Source organism: Rhinatrema bivittatum, chromosome 2 (genome assembly GCF_901001135.1).
Source record: "Rhinatrema bivittatum chromosome 2, aRhiBiv1.1, whole genome shotgun sequence".
NCBI classification, from domain to species: Eukaryota; Metazoa; Chordata; class Amphibia; order Gymnophiona; family Rhinatrematidae; genus Rhinatrema; species Rhinatrema bivittatum.
In genome coordinates, this window is record NC_042616.1 from 230,716,083 (window position 1) to 230,732,858 (window position 16,776).

At 46.2% G+C, this 16,776-nt stretch overlaps 1 protein-coding gene across 1 annotated transcript in view; it reads left to right on the forward strand.

Moving 5' to 3' along the window:
- KCNH8 (potassium voltage-gated channel subfamily H member 8) overlaps positions 1-16,776 on the forward strand; it is a 988,350-nt gene that overhangs the window by 100,289 nt on the left and 871,285 nt on the right. The window lies entirely within an intron of this gene.

The window sequence follows — 16,776 nt, forward strand, 5'->3', positions numbered from 1 at the left end:
TCTGAGAGAGAGAGAGAGAGAGCGAGAGAGAGCGAGCGAGCGAGCACCTGGCCATGATATCATCCCCATAGGTAGGTATTTGTATCCCTATGGTAGGCCCACCTAGTAACTCGAGGTGGGGTTTAGGTAAGAGTATAGGGGGTTTAGGGGCCACTTTGACATTCTATGTGACACCTACAAACAGAACAGTGGTCTCTTGTGAAGATTTGCTGGCCTTCGGAGTGAGGAAACTCACTCCAAGATGAGATTTGGGCAATGTTCTCTCAACCTAGCTTGATGTTACCCAGGTAGAGAGTCCATCAAGCCCTACCATAGGGATACAAATACCTACCTATGGGGATGACATTATGGCCAGGTGCTCTCTCTCTCTCTCTCTCTCTCTCCACCCTGGACCCATCAATTCATGTGAAATAGGACTTACAGGAGACATCACAAATGGCAATGAAACCTTACCACACAATCCAAAGAGGTGTAGTTAAAATCAGCATTATGGCTGTGCAATACCTCTTTGCAAACAGGCTAACCCAGCCCACTCTCCGCCCCTAACTCCTCCTATTTTCTGAATTTGCATCGCACCATACCATATGGTGCTTTCGCATGCGTTAACAGGGCTTTTTGCATGCGATAAGTCCTTAACGCATGCGAAAACGCCTTATCGCATTTTGATAAATGACCCCCTAAGTTAGCACAAATTGCAATAACATTTTCAGACTGTGCGATAAGTGCCAGATCTGTTGTATGTCCAGCATTCAACCAATGAGAGAGAGAGAGAAAGAGACTAGCCAGCTCCCTAGATAGGTATTTGTATCCTTATGGTAGGTCCACCTAGTAACTCGAGGTGAGGTTTAGGTATTAGTGTAGGGGGTTAGGGGCCTCTTTGACATTCATCGTGAGACATACGAACAGAACAGTGGTCTCTTGTGAAGATTTGTTGGCCTTCGGAGTGAGGAAACTCACCCAAAGATGAGATTTGGGCAATGTTCTCTCAACCTAGCTTGATGTTACCCAGGTAGAGAGTCCATCAAGCCTCACAGTTAGGAGCCCTGTGTGATTCCTCACACATTATTTTCTCAGGGGAAAAAATTATTAATTTTCCTCAGAAAAATATCCCCTCATCGGGGTCTCCCATTCTCAGTTCAATTTTCTTTGATCGGTGAGTACTATACATATTCACGGTCGATACCACTCTCACCGTTACTCGGTGCCCAAAGGCCGTCAACGACTGTCCGGCCTTAATTTTTTGTCATTATGGAAACTGGTTTCAAAAAATGCCCAAACTGCCCTCGTACGATGTCGATCACCAATCCCCATATTGAGTACGTTCTATGCCTTGACGCAGGACATAATGTTTCTTCATGTCCTCAATATGCCGAAATAACATTAAAAGGTAGATGGGCCCGTATAGAAAAGATGGAGGATCTGTTTAAAATACAGCTGCTCCTGTCGACATTGACGCAATCTTCACCAGCATGGGTTTCCAAGAAGGTAATATTAAAAACTAGGGATGTGAATCGTTTTTGAACGATTAAAATTATCGTCAGATAATTTTAAAATCGTCCAAAATCGTTAGAGTGCATGATGCAATACAAATGCCCCCGATTTATCATCAGGGGCATTTGTATTGTATCGTTAAATAGGGCGCGGGAAAACCGGCACACCAAAAAAACCCTAAAACCCACCCCGAACCTTTAAATCAAATCCCCCACCCTCCCGAACCCCCCCCCCAAATGTTTTAAATTACCTGGGGTCCAGTGGGGGAGTCCTGACGCGATCCCCAGCTCTCTGACCACGGCTGCGTTGAGAGAAATGGCGCCGGTGGCCCTTTGCCCTTATCATGTGACAGGGCAAAGGTAGCGCCGGCACAATTTTGGTTCCTGGTTCCTGATGTCACGCGTGCAAGAGATCGCCCCCGGACTCCTGCTGGACCCCCAGGGACTTTTTACCAGCTTGGGGGGGCCTCCTGACCCCCACAAAACTTGCCAAAAGTCCAGCGGGTGTCCGGGAGTGACCTCCTGCAGATGACACAAAATTGTTCAGAGTAGTTAAATCACAAGCAGATTGTGATAAATTGCAGGAAGACCTTGTGAGACTGGAAAATTGGGCATCCAAATGGAAGATGAAATTTAATGTGGATAAGTGCAAGGTGATGCATATAGGGAAAAATAACCCATGCTATAATTACACAATGTTGGGTTCCAAATTAGGTGCTACAACCCAAGAAAGAGATCTAGGCGTCATAGTTGTTAACACATTGAAATCGTCGGTTCAATGTACTGCGGCAGTCAAAAAAGCAAACAGAATGTTGGGAATTATTAGAAAGGGAATGGTGAATAAAATGGAAAATGTCATAATGCCTCTGTATCGCTCCATGGTGAGACCGCACCTTGAATACTGTGTACAATTCTGGTCGCCGCATCTCAAAAAAGATATAATTGCGATGGAGAAGGTACAGAGAAGGGCTACCAAAATGATAAGGGGAATGGAACAGCTCCCCTATGAGGAAAGACTAAAGAGGTTAGGACTTTTCAGCTTGGAGAAGAGACGGCTGAGGGGGGATATAATAGAGATGTTTAAAATTATGAGAGGTCTAGAATGGGTAGATGTGAATCGGTTATTTACTCTTTCAGATAGTAGAAAGACTAGGGGGCACCCCATGAAGTTAGCATGGGGCACATTTAAAACTAATCGAAGAAAGTTCTTTTTTACTCAACGCACAATTAAACTCTGGAATTTGTTGCCAGAGGATGTGGTTAGTGCAGTTAGTATAGCTGTGTTTAAAAAAGGATTGGATAAGTTCTTGGAGGAGAAGTCCATTTCCTGCTATTAAGTTCACTTAGAGAATAGCCACTGCCATTAGCAATGGTAACATGCAATAGACTAAGGGGCGGATTTTCAGAGCCCTGCTCGCGTAAATCCGCCCAAAACCGGGCGGATTTACGCGAGCAGGGCCCTGCGCGCCGGGAAGCCTATTTTACATAGGCCTCCCGGCGCGCGCAGAGCCCCGGGACTCGCGTACGTCCCGGGGTTCTCGGAGGGGGGCGTGTCGGGGGGCGGGGGCCGGAGCGCGCGGCGTTGCGGGGGGCGTGTCGGCAGCGTTTTTGGGGGCGGGTACGGGGCGTGGCTATGGCCCGGGGGCGTGGCCGCGCCCCTCCGTACCCGCCCCCAGGTCGCGGCCCGGCGCGCAGCAGGCCCGCTGGCGCGCAGGGTATTTACGTCTCCCTCCGGGAGGCGTAAATCCCCCGACAAAGGTAAGGGGGGGGTAGGGTGTAGACAGTGGCCGGGTGGGTGGGTTAGGTAGGGGAAGGGAGGGTAAGGTGAGGGGAGGGCAAAGGAAAGTTCCCTCCGAGGCCGCTCCGATTTCGGAGCGGCCTTGGAGGGAACGGGGGGAGGCAGCGCGGCTCGGCGCGCGCAGGCTATACAAAATCGATAGCCTTGCGCGCGCCGATCCAGGATTTTAGTGGATACGCGCGGCTCCGCGCGTATCTACTAAAATCCAGCGTACTTTTGCTTGAGTCTGATGCGCAAGCAAAAGTAGGCTGATCGCGCTTCTTTTAAAATCTACCCCTTAGTTTTTAGGTACTTGCTAGGTTCTTATGGCCTGGATTGGCCACTGTTGGAAACAGGATGCTGGGCTTGATGGACCCTTGGTCTGACCGAGTATGGCATTTTCTTATGTTCTTATGTTCTTCTACAATAGATGCAAATGTTGAAAAAGTAGTTCATATTTCTGGGGAGTTGACAACAAAGTGGTCTTTTTATCAAATATGGTAATTCATCAAAATACACTATGGCATTATAATGCAATCGTTATTGTTCATACCGCACGGCGCAAATGAAAACTTTTTTGGAGGGGCGGGATCAGTGAGGAATTTTGGCAGGATTTAGTTAAATGAGGGGCAATATTGCACCGTGCGATAGCATAAAATATGCTATAGCACGGTTTTAACGCTGGAAATAACTACACCTTTTTTCCTGGCATTAGGCTGTGTAAAATGGCCATTTCTGTGTGTGAGAGAGAGAGAGAGAGAGAGAGCGAGCCTCACTGTGTGCACCTATTTATATCTCTATAGCAGGCTTCTCAACCGGTGTGTCGCGACACACCAGTGTGTCGTCAAACACCGGCAGATGTGTCGCGTCTCCAGGTGTCTCACTGCCCTGTTGTACTTTCCTTCTCCCTTTTTCCAGCCCCCGTGGGCCAATTGAAAGCCTCCTTTCTTCCAACCCCCACTGCCCAATGGGAAGCCTCCTTCATTTTGTCTTCCCCCGCGCAGGCCAATCGGAAGCCTCCTCCCTTCTACCTGCCAGTGGGAGTAGGAAGAAGGGAGGAAGCCTTTGATTGGCTGGTGAGGCAGGCACGGTATAGCCCGGGAGTGGGGTGGGAGGAATGGCAATGTAGAACCCAGACGAAGCAAGGCTGCTACGGGAGCCCATCCCCATAGCGATGAAGAGGAAAACCTGACCCCGAAGGTGCAAGGCTGCTACGGAAGCCCATCCCCGTAGCGGAGAAGAGGAAAACCTGACCCTGATGGTGCAAGGCCGCTATGGGAGCCCATTCCTGTAGCAGTGAAGAGGAAAACGTGACCCCTAGCGGCAAAGAGGAAACCCGACCCCCGACTGAGGCGCCCATTCCCGTGGCACCGAAAAAAGAAGGCCCACCAGATTAAAGCCGCGGCGGAACTGGAGCCCATCCCTGCAGTGAAGGAAGAAGTTGTTTTGGTGAGAGCTGGTGTATCTGTGTGTGAATGGGTGCCTGGGTGAGAGCTTTAGTCTGTGGGTGTGAATGGATGCATGGGTGAGAGCTTGTGTCTGTGAATGGATGCATGGTTGAGAGCTTGTGTCTGAGGTTGTGAATAGGTGCCTAAGTGAGAGCTTATGTCTGTGGGTGTGATGGATGCATGGGTGAGAGCTTGTGTCTGTGGGTGTGAATGGGTGAGAGCTTGTGTGTGTGTGGGTGTGAATGGAAGCCTGGATGAGTGCTGGTGTGAATGGAAGCCTGGGTGAGAGCTTGTGTCGGTAGGTGTGAATGGAAGCCTGGGTGAGAGCTTGTGGGTGTGAATGGGTGCTTGGGTGAGAGCTAATGTATGTGTGTGGGTGTGAATGGAAGCCTGGATGAGAGTTGGTGTGAATGGGTGCCTGGGTGAGAGCTTGTATCTTGAGGTTGTGAATGGGTGCATGGGTGAGAGCTTGTGTCTGTGGGTATGAATGGATGAGAGCTTGTGTGTTTGTGAATGGAAACCTGGATGAGAGCTGATGTGAATGGTTGCTTGGGTGAGAGCTAGTGTGTGTGTGTGTGAATGGAAGCCTGGGTGAGAGCTTGTATCTTGAGGTTGTGAATCGGTGCATGGGTGAGAGCTTGTGTCTGTGGGTATGAATGGATGAGAGCTTGTGTGTGTGTGTGAATGGAAACCTTGATGAGAGCTGATGTGAATGGTTGCTTGGGTGAGAGCTAGTGTCTGTAGGTGTGAATGGAAGCCTGGGTGAGAGCTTGTGTGTGTGGGTGTGAATGGGTGAGAGCTTGTGTGTGGGGATGTGAATGGGTGAGAGCTTATGTGTAGGGGTGTGAATAGGTGCTTGGGTGCTTGGGTGAGAGCTTGTGTGTGGGGGTATGAATGGGTGAGAGTTTGTGTGTAGGGGTGTGAATGGGTGCTTGGGTGAGAGCTTGTGTGTGGGGGTGTGAGAGCTTTTGTGTGTGATTGAGAGAGCGAGACTGGTCAGGAAGGTGATGTGTTTCTGTGTGAGAGAGCGAGACTGGTCATGAAGATGACTGGTGTGAAATAGACTGAGACTGGTCGTGGGGTCTAATTGGGGGTGTGTCTGTGTGTGAATGGATGCATGGGTAAGAGCTTGTGTCTGAGGGTATGAATGGGTGCCTGGGTGAGAGCTTGTGTCTGAGGGTGTGAATGGTTGTCTGGGTAAGAGCATTTGTCTGTGGGTGTGAATGGATGCATGGCTGAGAGCTTGTGTCTGAGGTTGTGAATGGGTGCCTAAGTGAGAGCTTATATCTGTGGGTGTGATGGATGCATGGGTGAGAGCTTGTGTCTGTGGGTGTGAATGGGTGAGAGCTTATGTGTGTGGGTGTGAATGGAAGCCTGGATGAGAGCTGGTGTGAATGGAAGCCTGGGTGAGAGCTTGTGTCGGTAGGTGTGAATGGAAGCCTGGGTGAGAGCTTGTGGGTGTGAATGGGTGCTTGGGTGAGAGCTAGTGTGTGTGGGTGTGAATGGGTGAAAGCTTGTGTGTATGGGGGTGTGAATGGGTGAGAGCTTGTGTGTGGGGGTGTGAATAGGTGCTTGGGTGAGAGCTTGTGTGTGGGGGTGTGAATAGGTGCTTGGGTGAGAGCTTGTGTGTGGGAGTGTGAATGGGTGAGAGCTTGTGTGTGGGGGTGTGGATGGGTGCTTGGGTGAGAGTTTGTGTGTAGGGGTGTGAGAGCTTTTGTGTGTGATTGAGAGAGTGAGACTGGTCAGGAAGGTGATGTGTTTCTGTGTGAGAGAGCGAGACTGGTCAGGAAGATGACTGCGAGGACAGAGCTTCAGCAGCCCTTGCTGCTTCTGGTGAGTGCTATTGGCCTGGATGGGAAAGGAGTAGGAGAGTTGCTGGAGAGGGTAAGTAAAGGTGGCTTTTTAAATTTATTTTTCTTGATTGACTGCCATTTTAATTATTAGGTATTATGCGATATCTGCTGTTTTGAAATATTTTATTGATATTTGGACATGTTTTAATAATTTTTATGAGTGTTTAATTGAATATTATTCTGTTCAGCAGCTGTTTTGTAACATTTTTGGTATAACTTTACAATTATTTCTGTGTAGGGCTCTGTAGCAGCTTGGCTTATTCTGTTTTCCCAATAGGAAATGTATTAGTGTTTAGGGCCTGGTTTAATAGTTGTATTTCTTAGATAGGGTTGTTACTGTTTGCGTGTGTTCCATAATACAGGTGTCATTTTGCATGGATTAGTTTATATGCATTACTGCAGATCCTGGAAGTATCTTAGGTGCTATATTTCTCTTTCCATTTCTCCAGGTTCGCACTGCATGCAGAGTGGCTTTTTTGGTTTTCCATTCCAGTTTCTGTCTCTATATTTATAATTTGTGTTTTTTCTGTACTTGGTGAAGGTCAGTTCTGGGTGTGTGACCGAGGTGAGGTATTTTACTAGCATATAGGCATTTGCATCAATCTTATTTGTTGTGTTTTCTCAATAGGATATGCATTAGTGGTAAATTACTGTCTTTTCTTAAGGAAGGCTATTGTGCCTGGTAGTAAAGGGAGATTGTTTTGCTTTTACTGAGATGTCATCAGAACCAGAATATCTTTTTTGTATGGTGAGTTGTACGGGTAATGCCCTAGATCTGCTCTGCACTCATTGCTGGGGGTTGAGGGGATTCCTGTGGATGCAGAGTGCATGTTTACATTTAGCCCCGTGATGGTCACATGTTCAGTGTGTCACGCATGTGAGAACCATTTGTCAGGTGTGTACCGGCCAAAAAAAGGTTGAGAACCACTGCTCTATAGGAGGGCCATCTAATATGTCGAAGTGAGGTGTTAGTGGTGGTTTAGGGTTTAGGAGCCTGTTTTGCATGTACGAACAGCACAGTACACCTTGGCGAAGATTTGACATCATTTGGAGTGAAGAAAGTCTCACAAAGATGAAATTTCTACTGTGTTCTCTCACCCTCATCTCCCCAGAGGCTCTCTCTTTCTCCCCCCCCCCCCCCCCCCCTTAGCACAAGACGTGAAAAATAGGGATTAATGTTGGGTGCACTAGGTTTACCGCACCATGCGATATTACTGATGTGAAGCAGTAAGTTACTGTGTGGTGTGGTAATTCTAAAATTGCCCTAAACATGCCCCTTTTTCTTAATGCGGGCATTATCAATGCAATAATAACACATTTTGATGAAGCTAGGGGTTGGAGAGATTCCCACTCCTTACAAATGTTAAGTCCTGAGTCCCTGGGCCCAAGGAGACTCAAGGTCCTATTTATTAAAGGTTTTCTCCCATTCTATGACTATGGGAAAAATGCTTATTAAATGATCCCCTCAGGTAGGAGGCAAAAATAAAATTATTGAAAACAAGAAACCAAAAAGGAGGAAGGAAGGGTGGATAAAACTTTCTTCACACTAACTCAAACAGAGCAAACATGACTTCTTCAAAAAGGGGAAAAAAGGCACTCATTCCTCTCTTCCATACCAAGGCTTCAGTCCTAGAAACCCAAGGGTCCTTTCCCCAAAACAACAAAAAACAGGAGAAGGTGTAAAACATCCTATGTCCTGAAAGGACTAACTCAAAATCCACACCATAAAATAGTGGCACTATTTTTTATACTCACTGGGCTCCATCATTTCAATCTCCCACATGGGGAAGCCAAGTCCAACAAATATTTCTTCTTCTCCTCCTATGACAATGAGACTAGCTTCTTAGTCGAAACCCATAGGGTTCTCTACAAATGGATTTGTATTGTTTGCAGATGTGTCTTTACAGGGGTTCTGTATTTACATGCTCTGTTATGTTGTCACTTGGAAGTATTACATTGCTCTTTATAAAGTAAAAAAAGAAACATACAAAGAAAATAGAGTGAGGGGAAAAGTATGTGTATGTGTGTACGTGTGAGTGGGGGGGGGGGGATAGTGGTGTTGATGAGTGATCAGAAGGTGACAAGCAGTGGACATATGTGGCTCATAATGAGTTAAGAAACCTAGGTCTTTCTTGAATTCTTTCTTGTCAGTTCTTATTTGATAATTTTAACTTGGAAAGACTTATGTTTCTGGATTGCTTTCAGTTTTTCTGATCAAAAGGTCATTTATGATCCTGAAAAGTCACCTTGGCCTTTTCTATAGTGTTCGAATCAAAACAAGGCTAAGAATTTGCTGCAGTTAGCTCTCACCGCTGACACCCAGCGATCCCGCCGGACACCACGATCTGCGACCCCCACGGACCAGTAGGAGCTGGGAGAAGGGCCGCGCAGCTGGCGCAGGGCCCATCGGGGTAAGGCCTCTAATTCTCGCCCTACCACCGATGGCACCGCACCGGCCACGAGGCCGGAATCGATCGCTCAACAAGAATCACTTACCAGCCGGCATCGCTCCACCGATGACGTCACCCAAGCGCGCTGAAGCCGGGGGATTTAAAGCCACGCTGCTCACTCAAACGCCCCTCTCACCGCCGACACCTAGCGATCCCGCCGGACGCCACGATCTGCGACCCCCACGGACCAGTAGGAGCTGGGAGAAGGGCCGCGCAGCCGGCGCAGGGCCCATCGGGGTAAGGCCTCTAATTCTCGCCCTACCACCAACGGCACCGCACCGGCCACGAGGCCGGAATCGATTGCTCAACAAGAATCACTTACCAGCAGGCGTCGCTCCACCGATGACGTCACCCAAGCGCGCCTGAAGCCAGGGGATTTAAAGCCGCGCTGCTCACTCGAACGCCCCTCTCACCGCCGACACCCAGCGATCCCGCCGGACGCCACGATCTGCGACCCCCACGGACCAGTAGGAGCTGGGAGAAGGGCCGCACAGCCGGCGCAGGGCCCATCGGTGTAAGGCCTCTAATTCTCGCCCTACCACTGACGGCACCGCACCGGCCACGAGGCCGGAATCGATCGCTCAACAAGAATCACTTACCAGCCGGCGTCGCTCCACTGATGACATCACCCAAGCGCGCCCAAGACGAGAGACAGATTTAAAAGTCACACTTGGCTAGGCGTCACGCGCCAAGCGTCACGCGCCGAAGGAGCGCAACAAAGGGGCCTGCCCCTTTGTGTGCGCCCCTTCGTGCGAACCTGTGCCTGTGGCGTCCCCCTACACATCTAACCGAAGACACCCCAACCCCAACCTAAAGTCACCGAACCACACACAGATCCAAGAGGTTCAACGTCCCAGCACTGCCTGAGCCATCCAGCTTTTCTCTGAAAGACCGGCTGGACACATCACAGAACTACAATCTCCACCCCTCCAGGGAACAGCCTATCACCGCGGACCTGAGCCCAGCTCGGCACAATCGGCTCCAGAACCATCAGGGTCCGAACACAGCGAGACCAGCGGCAATAGGCACTGAACGAACTCTCCCACACCGAACGACCCACCCCATCTCCCACCACACAGCTGCCCCACCCAGTGATATATATCTGGAATTCCATACCAATGACTTGCGCCGTGTGCCTAGCGCCATAGAAGCGAATCCCCTTCGTGTCTCCCCCCGAGTACCTCCCCCCCTCCTTTTCCTCCCACAAAACAACCCCCTCACACGACAACCACACGCAATGGCTACAACGCATTACATTCCCAAACTACCCCACCGCTACAACCGCCACCACTCCCCTAACACCCCACCCAACAGCAGGCGCCTCACCAAAATCCACATCAATCCCAACATACCCCATACTACACTCACATTCATCACTCTCTACCTCATCAACGCACAGTCGATCACCAAAAAAATCCCAATCATCCACGACCTGCTCACAGACTCCCTACCAGACATATTCTGTATAACAGAATCCTGGCTGAAACACACAGACACAGTCCTACTCAACCAACTGCCCAGAAACACATACAATATATTCTCCATACCCAGATGCAAAAGAAAAGGAGGCGGACTACTATTCCTTGCTCACAAAAAGCTCAAATTTTCCTCCCACTCCCTAAACCTACCAACCCCATTTGAGACCAACCTATTCAAATCCAAAAACCTCCAAATACTGCTCCTCTACGCCACCCCAGGCTGCCTACAGCAAAACCTATCCCCCCTGATTGAATCCATCACTTCTCACATCAATTTACAAGAGCCTTCCATCATACTAGGAGACTTCAATCTCCATATAGACACCAACCCACTTTCTCCTACCAGTGAACTACTCCTATCCACCATGTCCGCTATTGGCTTCACCCAAATCATCAACACTCCCACACAAAAATCTGGCCACACCCTGGACCTAATCTTCATAAACAACAAAATTTCCGCAACAGGAACACCTACTGCAACTCCTACCCCCTGGTCCGACCACAGTCTCATCCAAGCCAAGCTTCAGCTCCATTCTACCCCACCAAAAACTGACAACCGCTTCATAGAATTCACCAAACCATGCTCCAGTGAAGATCTAGCTAAACTGCTACCTGAAGCCCTAAAGACAATCACCCTCAATGATGCCAACTCCGCCACAAACTCCTGGATCTCCATCAATACAGACATAGCCAACACTTTTTGTCCCACGATAAGAAAAGAAATCAAATCATCAACAAAGCAGAAATATCATTGGTACACCCCAGAATTGAAAACCTCCAAGCAAGCACTGAGACAAACCGAAAAGCAGTGGAGACGAACCCCTACCCCAAACCTAAAGGACAAATACAGAACGCTTCTACACAACTATACAACTGCCCTCAACACAGCAAAGCGCAAATTCTACACAACTAGAATTCATGATTTTCAATTCAACCCAAGGACCCTCTTCACCTACGTCAAAGACCTAACAAACCCTACCCAGAATGACGCAACCCCAAACGCCGGCAACATCTCCAGTGAAAATCTAGCACAATTCTTCAAAGACAAAGTCGACAACATCATTGCTAAGATTCCACAAACCCACACCGACTCAACGGATATCCTCCCTCACGTCCACACATGGTCACATTTCACCCCCGTCGCATCTACAGAAATTGAACCCATCATCAAAAAAACCAACCCAGCACCCCACCCTCTAGACCCTATCCCCATCAAAACCCTAAAACTAATCAGAGAGATCATTGTCAAACCAATAACCTACATCATCAACCTTTCCCTCGAGCAAGGAATCTACCCAGACAAACTCAAGAACGCCATCATCAAACCTATCATCAAAAAACCCCAACTCGACAAAACTGACCCAGCAAACTACAGACCAGTCTCCAACCTCCCTTTCCTAGCAAAAATCATCGAAAAAACAGTCAACAACCAACTCACAGATCACCTGGACGCACATAATGTTCTCCACCCAGCTCAACACGGTTTCAGAAAATTCTTCAGCACCAAAACCCTTCTCCTCTCTCTCACCGATACCATCCTCAGAGGACGAGAGAAAGGCCAATCATTCCTCCTGATACTACTTAATATATCAGCCGCCTTTGACACCATCAACCACAGAACTCTCCTCACCAGACTGAAAGAAATTGGCCTACGAGACACCACAATCAAATGGTTCAAGTCCTACCTCTCAAACAGATCCTACATCGTCAAGACAAACACATCTCAATCCGCCCAAGTACCCCTCACACATGGCGTCCCCCAAGGATCTTCCCTTTCTTCAACCCTCTTCAACATCTACCTCCTCCCCCTCTGCAAATACCTCTCAAACGCAAACCTCACCTACTTCGTCTATGCAGACGACATACAAATTCTACTCCCCATAAGCAAATCCGTTGAACACACCATGGAAAAATGGAGCAAACTCAACTCAAAATTATCCCACCTGCTAGCTCAACTATCGCTATGCCTCAACCAAACCAAAACAGAAATCCTCCACATCCACGATGACCGTCCCTCATCTCCCCTCAACACCACCACCCCAAACTATTCAGGAAGCTTAAACAACCCAGGGGTCCCAAACATCCCAGGAAACACACTCACACCAGCCACAAGAAACCTAGGCGTAACCATCGACAACCAACTCAACCTCAAACGCCACATCTCTAATATAATCAAGGATGGATTCTTCAGGCTACAAACTCTGAAAAAGCTCAAACCCCTGCTCCAAGCGCACGATTTCCGAACAGTCCTTCAATCATTTATTTTCTCAAGACTCGACTACTGCAACTCACTCCTTCTTGGCCTACCTGAAATCCACCTCAAACCCCTCCAAGTTCTACAAAACGCCGCTGCCAGAATCATCACTAACAGCAGAAAATCCTCACACATCACACACACTCTCAAAGAACTCCACTGGCTCCCCATCACACAAAGAATCCAATACAAAACCCTCACCCTCATACACAAAAAAATAAACAACAATGAAATGAACTGGCTAAACGCCTCAATACACCCATACCCCACACAAAGAAACCTCAGATCCTCCAACACAGGACTCCTGTCTATCCCCAATTGCAAAGCCGCACACCTCAACGCCACCCGCAAACGAGCCATATCAATAGCAGGTCCCTCACTGTGGAACTCCCTCCCCCCCCAGCTCAGAAATGAACCCTCATCACAAGCCTTCAAAAAACATCTCAAAACATGGCTGTTCACAAAAGCCTTCCCACCAGACACTTAACCCACCTACAACGTCCCATCCCATACGCATCTCACCCTCTGACCCCCCCGATCCACCCCCTCCCCCCCCCCAAACCCCGAACCTTACCGAACCTCCTCCCAACCCCTCCTGTCATTTAATTCATAACTAAATGATCACCATGTTATTGCAAACATTGCTTCCATGATGTAATATAGTTATAATCTACCTGTTCTACTGTTACCGTGTTATAATGTACTATAATTATAATGTAATATAGTTATATTCTTCCATGTTACAATGTAAAATAGGGCGGACCCCGCCCTATCTCTCAGTTTCCTGTAAACCGATGTGATATTTCGATCGAATGTCGGTATATAAAAACAAATAAATAAATAAATAAAATAATGTATATGACAGTTGTAATTGTACAGGAGAGGCATTTTACTATTTTTTTTATCAAAATAATTTTTATTAACTGGAAGATGTTACATACACATGGGATAACAATAGCAGATGCAATACAGCAAACAGTGTACAATACAAGCGTTGCACAAAAGTGTGATTCAACAACCAATCCCACTGTAAACGTATTCTCGGGTTTTTCTTTTTTATCCCCTCCATCCAATCCTGGCCCTACCACCTCAGGCATTTTACTATTAAACAGTGTCTATGTATATGCCTATTGTAGTTGTTTTTATTTTCTAACATTGTGTTTTGATTACCAGTTTTTATTGTTTTTAACTTGTACTCAGTGCTTTTATTTTATTTTTTATTTTTATGAATGTTCTTTATGGAATCCGCCGTGATCATTCAGAATGTACGGAATATAAATTTTATGAAATAAATAAAAATGTAGTGTCCATGTGAATTGATTCTTATCTTCAACACTCAAAATAAAGCTGAAACAAAGCTTACCAATCTAGAAATTACTACTGGTATTGAAGTCGAATCAATTCTAAAGAAAATAAAACCAGCTTTCCACCCCCACAGACATCATGCCTACTAAGATTCTCCTTGCAATACGTACAACTATAGCTAAACCCATTGCAATGATTCTTAACAAATCCATCACCTCAGGCATTGTTCCTTCTTTACTAAAACATGCTATAATAACGCCTACATTAAAAAAAGCAAACCTAGACTCATCTGATCCAGCAAACTTTCGCCCAGTTTCTAACCTACCTTTCCTTTCAAAAGTAATGGAAAGAATCATCAACAAACAACTAACTGATTATCTTGATGAGCATCATCTTCTCTTCCCATCCCAATATGGGTTTAGAAAGTATCACAGCACTGAAACACTTTTAATTTCTCTCTCAGAGATTTTACTAAAAGCTTTTGATACTGGAAAATCATATCTCATCGCTCTTCTTGATATTTCAGCTGCATTCGACACAGTAAATCACAACACCCTTATAAACCGCCTTTCTGAAATAGGCATTTCTGGCGCAGCACTACTATGGTTCCAATCTTTTCTGAGCAACAGAACTTACAGTGTTAAATGTGGACAAAGTGAATCCAAACCAAGAAATCTCTCTCAAGGAGTCCCACAAGGATCCTCTCTTTCATCTACTTTATTTAATGTTTACCTCTCTCCACTATGCCGGCTACTCTCTAAACTGGGTCTTCAATATTTTATATATGCGGATGACGTACAGATTATTATTCCTATTACCAACTCAATTACAAATGCCCTGAGCTTTTGGAATGCAGCATTATCAGAAATTAAATCAATTCTTACGGACAACCAATTAGCTATTAACACCAATAAAACTGAGCTTATGATTATATCACCCCCAAATAATACTTTACTGAACAACTCCAACCTCTCACAACACATCTCTACAATGTCTCAGCAAGTACGTAGCCTTGGCGTTATTATTGATAACAATCTTACTTTCAAAAAATTCATCGCTGATACAATTAAAAATGGATTCTTTAAGCTACACACACTAAAACGCATTAAACCCCTTTTATACCAGTATGATTTCCGTACAGTCTTGCAAGCAACAATTCTATCAAAAATTGATTACTGCAATGCATTGCTATTAGGACTACCTAAAACAACAATCCAGCCTTTGCAAATGTTACTAAATACAGCTGCCCGCATCATCACTGACACGAGACGCCATGAGCACATAACTCCAGCACTTCAGTCATTGCACTGGCTACCTGTGGCTTCAAGGATAGTATATAAATCCATGACTCTTATACATAAAGCCGTTCACAACAGAGAAATGCAATGGTTCAATGATCAATTACAATTCAAAACATCAATCCGACCTACCAGATTCCAACATCTTGCGAAACTGAAGATCCCTGCGCCTAATTTGACCAAACTTTCGACTACAAAAGAACGTTCTTTCATCATTGCTGGATCCACAATATGGAATACTATGCCCTCTGAATTATGCCAGGAACTTTGCCACAAAAAATTTAAACAAAACTTAAAAACCTGGCTATTCAAAAAAGCCTTCTATCAATAAACTGAGTTCTATTATATACCTTTCTGAATATTTCTACAGACACTCTTATATTAATTTTTTTTTTTTTTTTTATTTTTACAAAGTTATAATTAGTCTTATATTCATACAGTTATTATGTTATATTGTAAAGCTCTTTGCTGAATTAATGTTTGAATGTAAACCGAGGTGATGTTTCTTACAGACCCCGGTATATAAAAATCCTTAAATAAATAAATAAATAACATCTGGCCTATCTCCCAGCATTACATCTTCTGTCACATTTTTTATATTGAAAAAAAAATATATACTACATTTTAGGTGAATGTGTTATATTGTGATATGTGCTGGCATAACTTTCTGCATGGTTTAATGCAAAGATCTGTGCCTTTTTCAGAAAGAAGAAAACTGAGATGATATTATATCCTGAATAGGAACAGTTTCACACAAAGCAAACTCTCCAAAGGAAGCCAGAAGGGTCCTGCCTCCATAATCTAATTTAAGTCTTCTGTGATTACATACATCATAGAAACAACATGGCAGAAAAAGACCATATGGCCTATTTAGTCTACCCATCCACACTGCCACTGTTCAACTATGACCTATGATTGTGAACTAACCTTTACATGTGTTTGCTACCCCTAAAATTGGTGTGGAAGTACACAAGTTTTAGAAAATTTACACTGCTTTTTCCTTAATATACAATATCATTACCCAGCCCATTGCATGCCAGGACCTGATGACTGCTTTTGCTAAGAATCTCCTTAGCCTGGTTTTCTTGAAGAGAGGAGTTCTGTTGTACTGCGATGGAAGGGAGCGCTAGGGGGCGCTCCCCAGTGCGGGACAAGGTGTGTGTGCCCTTGTGGAGAGATGGTCCTTGTCTGGGAACTGGGGAACCTGACCCTCCACCGAACCTGCACGCTTCCATGAGGCCACCAACACAATGGTGGTCTCTGAGTGATCCTCCCACCACTCCAAGCCCTTTTGGACTTGCCGCTGGATAACGGCAAGAAGTGGCAGGCCAGATAGAGGCAGGCAGATGGAAACATCTGACACAGAACCAAGAGATGAAGACTCAGGCATTGAGGAAGACAGACTCAGGTGTTGAGGAAGACG